Raw genomic sequence first — 18888 nt, forward strand, 5'->3', positions numbered from 1 at the left:
CCTGGAAAGTAAGTTTCCCTTGGTTATTGTAGTTCTTAGAAGTAATTTTTATGTCTATTTTCATGTTGTAATCTACCACTTTGTAAGAATATCCTGTATTTTAAAAGAATTTTCAATTTTTTAGTGTGTCTATCATAATTAGATTTATGAGAACAAAGCCTTTTTGCTCTAGCAGTTAAACTTTTTGGAATATATTTTAAAATTATCTAAGATGGCAGCTTGTATAGTGAAAATATTGCATTGAAGCTATATATTTGACAGAAATGGTCGCTTTTAGGCCTCCTTCTGATCAGGGTCTTTCATTTTTTTTAATTCCGAAATTTCATCATTAAGTATTTTGTGGATCTTTTGACACTAATTTATACGTAGTGTCGCTGAGTTGGCTTTCAGCCTTTAACGTTTATTCAGTGATATCTTAAATAAGAATTGAATTGCTTTTGTCTGAATGTAAGATCATAATGTTTTTGTTTCGTTTTAATGATAGCTTTGTTTCATTGTAACTATAATTGTGTTTTTTAGCAAGGGAATCAGCAAACGCGGGACTTGCTACATTCGAGATTAGTATTAATATACTATCATATGGCATGATCAGGCAGTAGACTAGTGGAGGTTCCCACGTTGTTCTAAGAGGTAGTATGATTTATCCTAATCATTAAAGTTCTACCGAGATTATATGATACTATTTAAATTCACTTTTTCATATCTATAAATGCCTATGTACATTTCCGGTAAGTATTTAAATATGAACTTGCTCAGTAGTAATTTTTCGTGACGAAGCTTCTACTAAATGGTCCGAAATTTCTTAAAAATGTTTACTGTTCTATCCGGAAACCGAACCGGTGACCTCTCGGTTAGAGAGCAGCAAACTTACTCCTAGACCACAGTGACGATCCCACTTCTATTACACAGAACTATTTTCTCTTCTGTTACTTACATATTATATTTCTGTCAAATTGAACTTTGGTGTTTTCCTCATATAAGGAAATAATCCAGAAGTGCTAGGTATGATCAAGCTTAGACGGTTAGACTAAAACATATCCCCCGGGACCACTTTCATGGAGAGATGCTTCAGATAATCATCTACTTTGTTACTTGTGCTTTAGAGCGACAGTGTCGTCTTAAACATTCCGTATACACATATGTCACGTCATTTGTGACGAAACAAATCCTCTAAGCAGAAAAAATTATATTGGCTTTGATATTCGTAGTTTTAATTGTGAATACTTTTGAAATCTTTCGCAACCTGTTTGTAGTTCTAAAATACTTTTATTACGTAAACGTACTAGTACACGTTTTACAGAAGATACATTCACTATTACTTATGTACTCTTTCTTTGTATGCTCACTATTTGTAACAAACATTTTCTCTCCCTTCTTAAAACGTAGCATTTAAAAATGTCAGTTGTACTAGCAGTTTTTAATACAAAATGTACTAGACATTCGAAAAAATTTAATCGTATACTTTATAGCAAAAGTTTTTGAAGATTAACAACTATTTTCTGAAGAATACTATTCTTCAAGTAGACTGTAAGTATAAACTAACTATAAATATAAGTATAAATAGTATATACTAACTGGCATTAATATCAATATATCAGGTATACTGTATTGTATTTCATCTGTTGAGTGGATATTGTACAAATAACCAATCAAACAACTTTGAGTCTGAGTTAGAGATAGCGCAGGTTCAAATCCTGTCTGTGACCTTTGCACTTTTTACGAGTGCCATCAACCATGTACTGTATAGACTCTCCCCCTTATTCTATTTGATAAGAACCTCGCACAGGCTAGCGGCCCATGAGGACGGTCAGAACAAGGCTTTAAAGGAAATCGGCTTCTCCTTAAAGAATATATATATATATATATATATATGTATATATATATATATATATATATATATATATATATATATATACATATTTAAAATATATTACTCATATTTCCCATTTTATAATAATATACATATTTTATAATATATTTATACCCAATATAACTTACAATATTGGTAAATTGTTTCTTACAAGAAGGTTATTGTTGAAGAGCTTTATTTAGTACTCTAATTTAATCATATCCTAGCCCTTTTCTTATACTTGAACTGTTTTTCTTGAAATTATAATTTCCACCAATGACGTACGCCAAGACTCATTTCAGTGTCATATCTATGCAGTTTAATTTTGAATGATTTCTTCCTGTACACAGTAAATGATTTACGGGCTTTACAAGTATTAATATTACCACACAGAGAATAAATTTAAAAATATGTATACGTTTTAATTTATGTTGCTTGACATTTCATTTATCAACGATTACATATTTATTCTGTATGTTATGGCAAACTGCAACTGGTAAAGTCTAACTTTTTGATTTCTGTTGCGGCCAAAAATTCGGATAGAACAATATATTTTTATAACTTCACTCATTATATGCATTTTTACAGTCAGTGAATTTTGTACAGGTTGGGGATGGTTATAGGAGAACCTCAAAAAACTTATTTGTCACAGTGGTAGTTGAGTACTTTTCCTAAATTAAGTATATGTGTTTAAGTGAATTATTGTGTTCAAAGTGCCATTTTATTAGATAAATATTTTGTTTAATTTCTGTGTTTTTATGTCGTAACTGTGTTTTAAGTTTTATATATATATATATATATATATATAATTTATTTAAATAAACATTGAATCGCAAAAAGTACTTGCTCCGCCGGGACTCGAACCCGGATCTCTCACTTGCCGGGTGAATGTGCTACCATTACACCACAGAGCCCTCAATTTTTACGATTCAATTATTTTGTATTTGCCCGTTTCTTTCACATATGTGTTTAAATAACCAAACTAACATATGATCGGAAGACCATATACCTGTCAAATGACTTCTATTTACATTCATTAAATTTGTATAAATGGCAATAGCCGAATTTAATTTATTTAAATAAACATTGAATCGCAAAAAGTACTTGCTCCGCCGGGACTCGAACCCGGATCTCTCACTTGCCGGGTGAATGTGCTACCATTACACCACAGAGCCCTCAATTTTTACGATTCAATTATTTTGTATTTGCCCGTTTCTTTCACATATGTGTTTAAATAACCAAACTAACATATGATCGGAAGACCATATACCTGTCAAATGACTTCTATTTACATTCATTAAATTTGTATAAATGGCAATAGCCGAATTTAATTTATTTAAATAAACATTGAATCGCAAAAAGTACTTGCTCCGCCGGGACTCGAACCCGGATCTCTCACTTGCCGGGTGAATGTGCTACCATTACACCACAGAGCCCTCACTTTTTACGATTCAATTATTTTGTATTTGGCCGTTTCTTTCACATATGTGTTTAAATAACCAAATATATATATATATATATATATATATATATATATATCATCGAAGTATTCATGGATTTTTGTATTATGAATTTCGAAAATACATCATCCTCAGAGATGTTGTTCTTTTATTGCATAGCTGCTATACGTGCAATTCCAAAATTCTATTCCGTGCAAAAAATTATAATCTATTCAATATAAGCGTTGCTCGTTTATATGTAACTGTTTTCCATTACTGCATACTACTTTACAGGTCTGGTTGGATGTAATTTTCAACCTTCATTATGTACTCAAAAGTTCGTTAACGTGTACATTAGTTTTCGAACAGAAAATAAGAAGTTATATTTCATTAATTGTTAAAATAACATTGTATGATACCATTTTATATGAGTTGGTAAACTTTAAATGTTTCATACTTAAAAGGGATATTGTTATGAATAAGTCAAAGATGGCATGGTACCAACTGTAGTACATCACCGCTATCTGGCGACACTCCCAGGGAGGAAACTCCTATCTGTGTGTTTGTGTTTTGTTAATATAAATATTCAAACAAGATTGAAACAATCCAAGAAAATAAAGCGGTTGAATAAATATATTATGGATGACTGGTCTCTCTGTGTGCTGTGTACGGCACAGATAAGGTGTCTGTCTCTTCCACAATTCCACTCCTTTCATTTGACTGAATATGTTGGATTGACTATCTTTCCAGCCATAACAAAGTTTGCTGATTGAAATGTCAATAGCAATTTTTAAACACAATTACGTCAATTCTTTGTTTAAAATTATTTTTGTAGATGAAAGGGATTTTAAGGAAACAGTTTTCCGGAAATTTGACATCGTTTTGTGATGCAAAACAATTAGTAAAACTACGTTTAAAACAGTACTCGTAGACAAAGTCTCTTAAAAAAGGGTAAAAAAAATCAAGCACAGGATTACAAAAACTGTGTTTACGTAATAAAATATATTTGTAAAAGGCCAGGCAAAAAGACCATTAAAGGTAAGGATAAATGTAAACAATACAAGAAACGGGCTACCGGAAAAATAAAAAATTTCACATCTTTGTTTAAATAAAACCATGGTCTCTCTCTATTGGTACTTCATGGTCTGCTCACTTCGTATTTTAAGACTACATTTTTTAATCTAAATCAAAAAAAGATAATATCTACCAATATTGTTAAAGCTATTTTATATAATTTATTTCTGTTATAACTTTAATGCCAGTCAACTTTTAAATATACTGATCTTATTCAACATAAAATAACGTTTAATTTCAACAAAGCTCGTGTTAAAATTTAATTAGCACATTCTGTGTGTATTTTAAACAAACAGTAGCAATAATGATAAACTAAAAAGGTTTATCAATTTCTAAAATATATTTTGCTAAGTGGAAGATCAACGCTCAATTGTGGGTCGGAATAAAAGATATAAAGTAGACGGACGTATAATAGTGTACTCTATAGGCCGTACTTAGTCTTTACCTCATTAATGCTGCATAAATATCCTCTTCTCACAATAAGTGAGTTGCTAATATTTATTCCAAAAAAGTTTACTAGTCAATCCCCGCACTTGACAGCTAGTTTTTTGTCCACGTTGCCTATGCCGCAGTGTGTTCGTTTCGTGTTCAATATTTAAAATATTTAGAAACCTTGTATTGCACTGTTATTTTTGACGCCAATCTTTTTTGCTTGATTTCTTGTATCATTAACATGAATTTTTATTCTTGTTCATAATATAATGTTATTAAGGAGGAAAACACAATAAAAGTGTATTAATAATATTAAGCAGTTCTTTAAAAGCACATTTTAAAATTAAGAACCTACTGCCATGATAACAATTCGGATAAAAATCACTGCACTAAAGACACACCGTTATAGTTGGACTTATTGTATTTGTTAAGCGCATTTGTAATATTTAGATATCTTATGTTGTTTCTGACCGATAGGAATTTGTCGAATTTTTATATAGGTTTTCAACTCACAAGGTTCCTTCTTTGTTTGATATAATATTGGTTCCTTGGTGTACTTGGTATTTATCATAGCACTAGACTTTATAGTTTGTAGAGGAGTGTTGTCGGAAGAATTTGAAGTATAGGTATCGGATGTTTTGAAGTTATTTTACAGGTAAATGTGTAATGTTTAAGTATATAAGAATAGTGCCAAATATGTATAATAGTATATTTTGTTTAATATAAAAACTAGAAAAGACTTATTACAAAAAATATTTGGAAGGATTTTGCTAAATTTATGCCGAGACTTTCTTTTAAGTACAGAATAATTAACTCATATTTGTAGATTTTAAAAAAACTTAATTTTTTTTGGAATTCAAACTATTAAAATATAGATTTTTTGTTACAAATACGAGAGATATTTTTATATAATTATTGCTCGTTCATTGTTGCACAGTTTATGCCTCTGTATTTCTCAGAAAAAAAAGAAATTATTCATTCATTTACGCTGTTTTTACCCATTAAAAACAGTATGAATTCTATTGCAGTTAGGGAACAGAAATTAAGCTACACAGATTTTGTGCTCATCGTGTTAATGTAAAGTTTGTCGAGCCCTGATATATATTATTGAAGAACAGAAGCATTTGAAAAAAAAAATTATACATGTTATATAGTTTGTCGGATTAAAAGTACCAATTATCAGTTTACTTTTTTCGCAAGTACGATGATTTTGTATTATATTTATTTTCATATTTGGTGTCTGCATAATCGTGAAAAAATCCGCTCTTATATCACATGGTATTTTAGAATCAGATCTTATGGTGGTGTACGTATGCTGGACTATCTTATAGATTCGTTTTATCTTTTTCGTTATAAATGTATGTGATTAGATAAGTATTACCTGATATCTCGCATTGCAACTATTAAAGATCATTATTTAAACGAAGTAATTCAATATTATTCACAATTTTTATTTAAAGAAACCATAAATTGGTCTACATTAATTTGAGACATTTTACAGTATTTTTGATGAGTAAAAACATCATAGCCTACACCATACTGAAAGCCAATATGATAATCATACAAACAGTAATTCACATTTACTATCAAGAATTAAGCGCAGAACTAACTAAACCGCATATTTTGTTTTTATCTTTCACAGTTACATCCCCCATTATCACTAAACCATGTGTAGTTAAACTCGGGGAGGTCCAGATTACTGTTATTTCAGTTAGTTAATGGAATACAATATTCTCTATCAAACCCATTATAAAAACATGTTTCGTTCAGATTTCAATACGAATTTACATGCATATGGATGTTTTCAGAAACATATGAATCCTTTAACGATAGAAAAATAGTTTATTGAATTTACGACAGTAATTTAAAAACGTAACATAGACTAGTTGTTGTTACGCTTATCTAGATAGTAAGCTGCGTATCTATGCTTCATCTGTCATGAATTTAAAAACCCGTATCATTTTAATGAGTATGAATTACAATAATTACTGACAAATGTCTGCGTCAGAGTAAAATATTTTTGACTTTTCATATAAAATAAAAGTTTCCAAAGTATTTAAAATATAATAAAATTATGAATGTATTTAAAATAAGAGTCATACTTGTATTTAAATTAATATTATAAATTCATGTTTACTGAAAACTATATTAGAAGACATAAAAAACTTCTAACATTCAAGAATATTGTCCATGCATAAACTAGTAAAAGTATACATATGTAATTAATATTTTTTGAGCACAACCAAAATTTGAATTTATTTTCTAATTATAACACCATATTTTACTTATATATTTCATTATGTACTAAGACTGATATTACATTTAAAATATTTAGTTGTGCAAACTGTTTAATGTTGATTAGTCCTTGATGAGTTTAAAGATATCTCTATAGCACTTCGCAATTAATTATAATATAATTATAAATAATAGTTGTGATAATTTAGTAGTAAATAAAACTATCATATTAACTGATATTACCAAAAGATGAAATAAAAAAGTAATTTGTTTCAAAGATAATTAAAATTATCATTCATTCGTTGAAGATGATCAGACTTTCATGCAAAAAATAACTATTGAATATGTCATAAGTAAAATAAATGTGTTTTAAATTATAAAACTACCCTTACAAGGTTCATCTTGTGTAGAAATAAATTAACCGACAATGGTATTATACATGCGTTAAATTTAGCAATAGAATGGAGCAGATTCTGTTTGCAGATCATAATTGTTTTACGTAAATGATTTAAATAATTAAGAAGGATTTTTTTAAAGATGTACATAATGCAGGTACTTTGTCATTTGGAGGTGTTATAAACGCTCACTGATTGATAAAAAAATATAAATATGGGCAGGCATTGTAGGAAGAATAATTGGTCCATTTACTATTCGGGGAAGGATGAAATTGATAACTTTACCATGATATGTTGGTAAATAAAATGATTCCACCCAAGTCATCATGGATGCCAACTTAAATTTTGCTTGGTTCCAAGAAAGTTACACAGTAAAAGTTCTTATTGTTGTGAGCCGAATAAAGCGTCAACGATGGGTAGGTGAGATATGCCCAGTTAAAGGGCATGTTATGTTACCTAACTTTTTACTTTTATTCTACTTTTCGGGAACATTTAAAAGCATAGGTGAAATATGTCTAGTTAAATAGCCAGTTATGTTAACCCACTTGTTACTTTTATCCTGCTTTTTGAGAACATTGAAATAAAATATAAAATATAAAATCAATAGACACAGCAGTATATACTTGTATTCTTATAAATTATTTACGGTGGAAAATGTAAGCAATATGCCTGACTTTAAATCAACACAAATTTAATTTTCTACATACATCCACAATTAGATAAATAGTTTTCAAAATAAATACTTTTTAAGTTACTTAATATTGCTAATTTATTAAAAATATAATTTTTAAATGGCACAACTCTGCACAATATAGATAAAATTAAATACCATAAGCACATATTTCTTTGACGCGTTCGAAAGTTAGGTTATGGGAGGGAAAATTATTCTTTTTTTTTACTTTACTAATTATTTACTTTGAGTCATTATACAATTACATTAATTTGAATATAAACGAAAAATTTAATTTATATATGTTTTAAAAAAACAATATTCTGGTTAATTTTGAGTGAAGAATTATTTTTAAATGTAAAAAATACTGCCTAAAAACTAATTTTTAATTTAAAATAATGTCAAACATCTTATTTTAGTATTGAAATAAACCTAATATTGAAACAAAACTATTTCTAAATCCAAGTGTACAATTCATAATTTTTATTTTAAGATTTAGATTTCTGATGAAGTAAATAAATATGGATACATAGTAGTGTAATAATTGCACTAAATATTGAAACAATTAATAGTAAATCCAAATTAAATGAATACTAACTTTGTGAATTCTATTTCAGATTGAGAAACTTTAAAATTATGTTTATATTTATGTTTATATATATATATATATATATATATATATATATATATATATATATATATATATATATATATAATTTCAATAAACATTGAATCACAAAAAGTACTTGCTCCGCCGGGAGTCGAACCCGGATCTCTCACTTGCCGGGTGAATGTGCTACCATTACACCACAGAGCGCTTACTTTTTCCGATTCATTATTTTGTATTTGGCCGTATCTGTCACATATGCGTTTAAATAAGCAAACTAACATATGATCGGAAGACCAAATACCTGTCAAACGACTTTTATTTACATTAAACTGTATAAATAGCAATAGCCTTATTTAATATATAATATAATATATATATATACATATTATATGAAACTTAAAACTATTGGGTAGGCTACTATAGGTATAATAAGTGAGTATACATCATGATTAATATATATTACACTGATTTTCTCTCATGATTTGTAATAAAAATTACAAATATCATTTCAGTAAACGCCGATAGTATACATCCAGAATTATTTGGTTCCACATTTTTAGATTAGTTATAAATAGTAAACAAAATGGAAACTGAACGTAAATTTTTATATATTAGTATGTTTTATAAGGATTATTCTGTATATTGAAATAGCAAAATAAAAATGTATTCATATTAATTATAAGCTTAATCGGGAAGAATATAGCTTTTCTATTGTACGCATTGAACGGTAAAAGAGAAACGAAGTTTGTGCAAAGGCGCGTAAAATTGCTTCTGTCGCTCACGATACAATATATCCGTTTGTATCTTGCATTCATATTCTAACAAAAAGTCTGCGTTTGACCCTTTTTTGTTATTCAAATAGTTTTATTTCTATCAACTCTTTATATGTTCATCTGGACTAGTTAGATTATTTTTTACCCTAAACGTTATTTTCATTTTAACACATTCAGAAAATAAAATAGAAATTATTAGAATTCGTCGTATTTACCTAATATCACAGTTTGTTACAATATAGAAGTGTAATTATGTTGTAATAATTATTAAAGATTTAACATCGATATTTACTAATTTATTACTTGAAACATATTCCAACTGAACCATATAATATCACTTATTCCTTCGTAATTGAATATAAAATCGAAAATAAATCTTCAAATATGTCATGACAAAAGTAGACATTTCTCTACTGAGTAAGAAACTAAGAGTATTGGGAACTTATTATTTAACCACTTATATATTCCTTCTCTTTCTTATGCAAACATTTTTTAATTTAAAATATTTACCTGTAGCTTTTGGCCTCATAGCCTACTGATTTTATAAATCAATAAACTGTTAAAAATATAATGGATATACTGACTTGACTCATTAACTTTTCGTATACGTTTGTGCTTTGTGTTTTAGATATTTTGGAATCTGTTTTAAACGTATTACTAATTTCGATTTCAGACAAAGTAATTTATGTGAGTGCCATTGTAAAAATGAAACAATCTATTAATGTATTTCCTAATCTAAAAAATCAGATTAAATTTGGGAAAAGAAGGCTCTACATAGCCCTCTTAAAACCTCCTGATAATCACACATCAAAAATTAGATTACTCGACACTTTTAAGTTGGAAACGAACCCACGAATGACGTCTACGTTCAACAGTATTATACAAGTACTCTGAATTCTCATTTTTAATTTAATCCGATAAAAAAGACCACAAGAAAATTCTAAAGATGAAGAGTTAATTGAAGAGTTCAAATTCAAAAGTTCAAATTGAGGAGATTAAGGAAAGAGCAAACGCATAAGAAGTTCAGCTAGTTAGCACAAACCTAACCTCACCACTCGATTGCAATGACTGTTATACGTTATAGATTAGTACTAATCAGTAATAAAAAAGTCTAAAAGAAGACGTAACCTTCATAAAATCTTAAATTTCTTTTATACACCTCAAAACAGGTCTAGAATTTAAATAACTATGACTATAGCAGTTTTTGGAGCAGGTAATGACGTATGTTTACCTGCGAATGGAAACTATAGCCTAATAATACATGGGAAATCACATGTTTTTCAAGATTTCACTGGTGTTTCAATAACGTGAAAATAATTTGCATGTATTTCAATATTTTCGTATTCGTACTTTTGCTTTGTAGTTATAAACTAAAAGATCTATGCATCCATTGAATCCTGGAAGATTAAAAAAAACTGACGAATGAAAAAGATAGTTTGTATCAACAAAGTGAGTAGCGATAACTGACTTTACTTAAACTTCCATGTGTAGCAGTATTGTAAGGAGTTTTTAATTAACCTTTTTTCGTTTCTCCTGAAATATATTCATATATTTGTTTTTATTTCTGTCTACTACAATTACAAACTTCCAAGGAAGAGTAAAAAGAGAATATTGCCATGGCGAGAATGGTATTTGTAACTCTAGGTAGCTACAAATTTAGAAAGCTTACAGAAGTTTAACGATTCACAAATCATGTAACCAGATGGTCAAATGAAATGTTACACTATGAATAAATAATTTCAGTACACAGGATAAAAAGACTTCAAGTGGTTAAAGTATACGGTTATAGATTAACAGTGGACTATAAGGCGATAGCCTTTAGTTTTTTTTTTTAGTTTTAACTACATTTAACAAACACCATCCACTCAAATCATAACACTAGATTTAAAACATAATCATATAAATATAGCATTTAATTTAAGGTTTCTTGCATAAGCAAATTGAAACTTTCCCTGGGTATGGCTTTTGGGTAGATTTTTCTTTATATATAATAAATCGTCCTTTTAGGTCAAGATTACTCACGGTAATCTATTTTAACGCGTAAAATTGTATTAAAAATATTAAAACAAAAATAAATAAAATTGATTAGTGTAATTATATAAATAAGGTCCTTTAATTAAATATATATAAAAAGCAGACAGAAATCGCATTGCCCATACAGAACTTTGTTAGTACACCAATTCCATTGAAATTAATTTAAAATAATATAATAGTGGTCAGGAATATTATAGACAAAAGTTTAGATCCAGATATGTAAAGTAGTAAGTATTTTTTAAATATGAAACAAGATATGGAAAAGTAAAAAACGAGATAACTGTAGATTATATTATATTATATGTTGGTTGAGATTACCAATAACACATTCCTTAACAAAACAAATACTTTCTATTATTATTTGGAATTTATCTTGGAAAAGTATTTGTCATTTTACTACTATTGTAATTTAAAATACAATACAACTAATTATGTATTGTTTTAAAACTGAAACTGTTGCTTTTAATCAACTAATTATCGGAATAAAATGAATTTTCTAGTTACTAGGCAAAACATAAAACACCAGATAATCGGAAAATTGTTAAACCACTAATTCAGTACACAAAATATTTGTATAGTAGGTAATTAAAATTTAAGACCAAAATAGTGATTAACACAGACAAAGACAAAGTAATATTTAAAGTGTTGCTCTAAATAAAAATGATTCTAAACAGTATGAAATGTAAAATAAGTATTTAAAGTAATGTTTTACACCTTTATTTAATTTTGCGTTCATGGGAAATTCATTTATATATGTATGTTCCATATTAGGCTATTACCAGAATGATATAATGTTAATATTATAGGAAATTATATTCCCATCTAGTACCCAGTAAACTTTTCATTGATTCAGTTATATTATAAATAGTATACATAAAAGTAGTATTAATTTAGATCAGTAAGGGGAATAGTTAATAGTTATTAGTTTAAGTCTAAGTATAAGTTACAACGTGCTGACCGTTAACGCAAATGTATTGTGGTAGGGTGAACACACAGGCAATGTTATGTTCAACAAATCCTGGCCTAATCTTGTTAGGGTAGGGGACGCCCAACTGAACTTGTCCATTAAAACTGGCCATAGTGTAGCCTAACTTTCCCTTGAAAACAGAATAGGCACATTTAACAGTTTTGTTATTGTATACTTCAAGTGAAAAGTAGTTTTATATCGGATACTCAATATTAGTGTTATACAATATACACAAAAAAATAAAAATGATATAAAATGTGATATTCCTTAAATATTTAGTTTTACTACTTTTTGTATGATTTCGTTGTACAGATCCGTAATTATCTGGTTACGTCTAAACTAACTTTAAAAAACGCCACGGATATATAATCTTATATATCTTAAGTACATCATTAAGTTACATAACATGTGTTTTTGAAGTTTCATAACTTTAATTTTAATAACACTTTGTAATAACATATATATAAAAATTTATGATATGAATTTGTTTAAATAGCAATCTTCTAAACAGGACGGGAAAATCCCACTTTTTTTAGATATTTCGGTGATTTTAAACTAAAACGCGCTGTCTTGCCCTCAACAAATACTTACAAAAATTAAGCTGGATAAGGACTGAGATTATTAATTAGTGCAAGATTCCGCCCTGTCATTGCTGTACTTAGTGTGTATGTCTTACAATCACATTACCAACGATGTACATTACAGCGGCCTACATGTCCGAAACATTCCTAAATGTTATATAATATAATAGTAGCATTTTAGGGTGATAATACAGGCATATAATTCACTGAGCCGTGCCTCGTTCACCACCAGAAGCACCTATCCATACATAGATTAATAACATAATAACATATTGTTGACCACTTACGTTTAGTGGTCTTTTTGTCTCGCCTATGGAAAAAGAACACAAAGAAAACACGAGAAAGGTTTTCACAGAAAAGTCAAAAATTGCACACCATTGTTGGTCCGAAGACCATCATATGAATTGGGATGAAGCCCACATAATACATCGGGAACCACATTTCTTCAAAAGGAAATTAATTGAGGCAACATACATTAAATTGGCAGACCAACCAATCAATCAACCATCAGTCGAGATTAGGCCGCTTTGGTTGCCAATTCTAAAAAATGAACTAAAGAGAAAACTAAAAGTATCAAACGGATCGGATATTTGTAATAAACCAATGCGGAGTCACAATATGGTTTTAAGAAGTTCATCTCGCATGAACCAATAATAACGAAAGGGCCCATTCCTGTCCCCCTTCCCTTGTATTTCCGCCATCTTGTTTTAGCCAGCCGTCACGATTACCATTGGCTAGTCCCTCTGGTCAGTCGTAGGTGGTTAGTAGACGAGTGAAGACGTATTGTGACCTGTATTCCGTAGTTTAGTTTTAATCATTAGTGTTTGGTATAGTTTTGTATTAAGTGCATGTCTTTAGAGTTAGTGAAGTTGACAAACAACATGTAGGTTGTGATTCCTGACTTAGGCGTGCCACAACGCTTTAGTAAGATTTGTTTATTTTAACCTAGTTTGTAATTATGTATTAGGTTAGTTCTTTACCTGAAGAAGAGATCAGATTGCAGATCTCGAAACGTAGTGTTACTGTTTTCTTGTTTCACTGAACGATGGTAAATACATTTAATATCCTACCATATGAATGACTCTCACTAATTCACTACACATATTTCTCTATATTAAGTAAATTAAAAGTACTACTTTAAAGAGTTGATAAAAATGTACAGACGGTTGACCCAGCTAAACCGTGTTCTTTAATTAGTTGAATTCCATAACCTCAATGTATGATGGCCTTCTTCTGAGAAAGTACTAGCTTATAATAAACAGTAAGAGCACTATTCACATTATGATGTTATTTGCTGATGAAATACTAGAAATTGAACAAATTTATATTAATAATAGAGAGGAAATTGCAAAGTACATAATGACATTTTTTAATTGACGATTGTATGTATCGTAACAGATTAATCCCTCTTGGCAAAGAACCTTACATATACATTTTACAAAGAGTAGTTTTGAGTACAGTATGAAAGAGGAGATATGAAAATTGAATCTAAATTTGCACTAGCTTTTGTTGATCGCATTTGGATAAATTATTCAATATTACATAGACGGTTTGAGTTTGAAATTAGGAAGAGGAAGAAAGATAACATGAGAGCATTGATACATGGTGACATACTGTATATTATGAACGTATATCTTAAACTCCACATTTATAGAAGTAAGTCATTAAATGTAAAGAAAACAGTTTCATGTAATGCTGGATTTTGAAATGACTATTAACAAATCCCTCAAACGAAAATAACGAAAAAAATTTACATTATTGGCTTGTTTGATTTTAAATTAGCACGATGTATATCCAGGATTAAGGATTTACGCGCAATGCATTATTAAGAAAGCTATTATGACACTTTAAAAATATTCATTTATAATAGAAAACTTAAAAAAAAGTTTCAAAAAGATTCTGTACCAAAAAGTTCTGTATCAAGTAAAATTTTAATTTGAATGCATTTAAAGGTAATTGATGTGTTTATTTTTGCATTATAACTGTATATTATAATTTGTATTTTGCAGCTTAAATTCATAAACCAAACGCGTGATATTTTTAATATTATTAATACAAATAATTTTTAGTTAACAAATATAATAGCATGCGGTAACTGCATCATCAGATTAATGTTGTTGTCGTTGTAATTCCTATTTACTGTTTCCGAATGAAATGTACCCCTAGGTGGCTAGCTTGCTATAAGACAGTAGTAACATACCTACCATGATGATGAGTAATTGAATACCTAATTACCCACAATAGTATCCTTGAAGAGAGACATATATTTAAAATTTCCGCTCATCTTTATTTAGTGAGTACTGTGTCAAGCAACTCTTAAATCTATACATAAAATATAGGGATAGGAATTAAAAGTACATAAAATTTACTTTATTTTAACTTTAATTTAATTTTAATGTTAAATTAATAAACTTTGACTGTAGTAGATATTTAAAAAAATTAAGATTTCAGATAATGGCAGAGGAAAAAGAAGAACATCTAAAACATCTTAACTCTTCTATTAGAAACTCGCGGACCCTGATATTGACAAGTTAATGGAGATCGGTTGGCCAACGTTTGCTTGTCGCTGGAGCTTTCCCATCTTCTACATTCATTGTCCATGTTTTAAAATCCACCATGTACTTACCAGGATTAAATGTATATAATACCACACCAACAAAAATTAATTAAAATTATTGATAGTAAATTACAATATTAAATAAATATCTACATTTGAGAGTGTTTATCTGGGTATAATTATTGTAATCTAATACGATGTTTATAATATAAAATTATATATTCAAGTAACCACCTGATTTGGCATATTAAAGTACGTACTTTATTCCGATTTGCCAGTGACTGATACTATTTTATATTGTGTCTACTTCATTACGCAACATTCTTTTAATAGTTGTAGAATTCTTGTTCGTTTTAGTGTAATAAAAAGTGTTATGTTGGCAATAACTATTACACGCTCCCATAACACATGATTTTACAAACAATTTTTGTGTTGTTTACGTTTTACAGCAATTATGTAATAAAATTTTTATGTTTGAAAGTCGTACAATTTGTAAGTCAACAGACACATTATTTATGCCCATATTTTGTTACTATTGAAAATGGAACATTGATAGTGATATGTATGTCCTACTAATTATTGAGTATACAATTATAGCACACATTAAACTTCCAAATCACATATAATTAATATCATTCAATGTACAAATAATTAAAACTAGCATTTGTAAACATGAACCAAAATGTAATCTAAGATGTATAATTAGTTCAAATGATCTTGTCAAGATATGCTTAAAAGAATCTATGCTTACGTTTTACCTATATCTAACAAGTAAGTATGTAATAAGTTTTGTACCAACTGTAAGAACTTTCTTACGGCTAGGTCTTTTCACCGTTAACTTAAAAGATATATGGAATCACATTTTTATTTAGGAAAATGATCCCGCTGACGTTATTTTAGAGACGCACGCTTACAGGCTTGATGCATCATTATACAACAGATTATGGAAATGGGATTTTTCCCAATATTATCACAGTTTATAGGGAGCATAGGCAATATCCATTAATTGAAGCATTCAATTCCGGTTCATTCTTGTGATGTATGGATATACATAGATACAATCATTAAAAAAAATTTACACGAGAAGCCATTTTTGTAGAAGTAAATTTTAATATAAAATATGTAAAGTCTTAATATATAGGCTACTCTTTCTCACCATATCTTACCACATCATATACTTGCATACTTTTTCATTACGTTAGGTTTCATATCAGTTTTTAAACAATATTCTAAAAAACCATATATTATAAAAACTTTTTATGTGTTTGGATAAGCTCATCTATACTCCTCAAAATATCAGGTGTTTGAATCGTTCATGTTATTCTTAAATACATGAACGATGAAGTTTGTTATCAAAATTATTAATTTCGCACATATTTGTTTCTATCTAGGGTTAACTATAAGACCAATGTAAAGTTGTTTTCTAAGTAAAAATTTCTGATGAATATTTTTAGTGTCAATGTTCATTTGTTTCCAATATAACCCAGATTATGATATTTTGGTGGTAAAATAACTTAATACGAACAGCCTAATTGTCATACCATTATAATAAACAGGATCTATTTATCATGGGTTTTTATGTCTACATTTAGTGCATTTAAATAACTATTAAGCTGTTATTAAATTTATCATAAAAATGAAATATAATTTATTATATATATATATATATATATATATATATTTAGTACTTATTATACCTGAAGATTACAAAATATAAACATTGATAGAGTAAAAAAGTGTTTTAGTCTTTTCGCATTCAGCCACAATATAGACTAGTGCTGGTTAATTAGTATTAGATTACACACATTAATACCGTGTAAGTACGCTACTATTTTAGTATACAACCTAAAATTATATATGAAACTATACAAAACAAATAATAACACGTTCATTGAGCAGACACCTTATGGTGGTGTTGGAGGGTTTTGAGTAACCTTCTCATTCAGATAGATTAGTAAAGAAGATATTATATCCTAGTGGAGCACTAAATAGCTGCTGGTTGAGTTGTTTTACTTTTTGTAGGATAGAATAGGTGGATTCCTTATCTTCTTTACAATATATTTCAATGTAGCCACGTTTAACATAGTATACGGCGGTACGATATATCGTCATTTATAGAGAAACTAATAATCCAAAACTGACTTCTCCATTTAATGGCAACATTCAGTTCGGTTTTTCAAAATATATTATTTAATTTGAACCTTAATGTTTGTTTTCCAATAATGCTATCGTCCATTATGCTATCACGTAATTACAGCTATATTTGTATTGTACAACCATGTAATAAATATTTGTTACACGATATACAATTTAATTTCTAATTAATCTGATGTTTGATTCGTGCTCCTAGGATAACAATATAATCTCAAATCAGAAGATTACAGGGACAGATTCAATGTTGACAGCGTCTTGTAATCCCAACATGAGCTTCAATACTCAGCAGTTAATTGAGAAACCAGATATTGAGGTAGATAATAGTTATGACTACAATTATCTCTAAAATTTCAGTTTAAACTATTGTTACAGAGACATTATTTTTTAGTATTACTCGATCACCAATAGCTATATAGAATATTCAGTTGTATTTGGTTCCCAGAAGAACTATATTATTAAATACATATTACAAACCAGAATAAAAACTGATGTTGTTATTAAAAATGTATACATACATTTAAAAAATCGATATTGTATTTAAACTGTATTCGGACGTACTTAAACTTTGGAGTAAAATAAGATACATAATCAACACAATACAATAATAAGCAACAGATACAGTCAATGATCAACACATATTCCAGTATTCGTAATAATGTTAGTATGCAAAGTAATTTTTAAGTTATTTTAACTTTCCATGTTAGGATTTCGAGTAATAAATTACGAAGTTTAGATTGCAATGGAATTGTACTTATTTTTGGATTTGGTAAACTACTGAATGTGCTGTGTATTAGTAAAACATATAGTCGTCAAAACTGATTTCTTTACTGTATACATTTTTCATATGTTTAATAGGCTTATATTTATGACAGACATTTGTGCCCGTGTTTTTAATACAAAAAAATTAATTACAAATGGTTCAAACGAAAATAATTTTTGGTTTGTACACTAATTCTTACATAAAAATTTCCATTACTTTACCATGAGTCCCCTGTAAATTTATCCTTGTGTTATTGAATAAAACGGAAGATATATTGATTAAATTGTTTGTGATACGTTAAGCAGGGAGTTATTTTGAGTCAAAATTTCAAAGTAATTCCTCATGGCTGTTAAAGATA

The sequence above is a fragment of the Homalodisca vitripennis genome, chromosome 4, assembly GCF_021130785.1.
Source record: "Homalodisca vitripennis isolate AUS2020 chromosome 4, UT_GWSS_2.1, whole genome shotgun sequence".
Classification (NCBI taxonomy): domain Eukaryota; kingdom Metazoa; phylum Arthropoda; class Insecta; order Hemiptera; family Cicadellidae; genus Homalodisca; species Homalodisca vitripennis.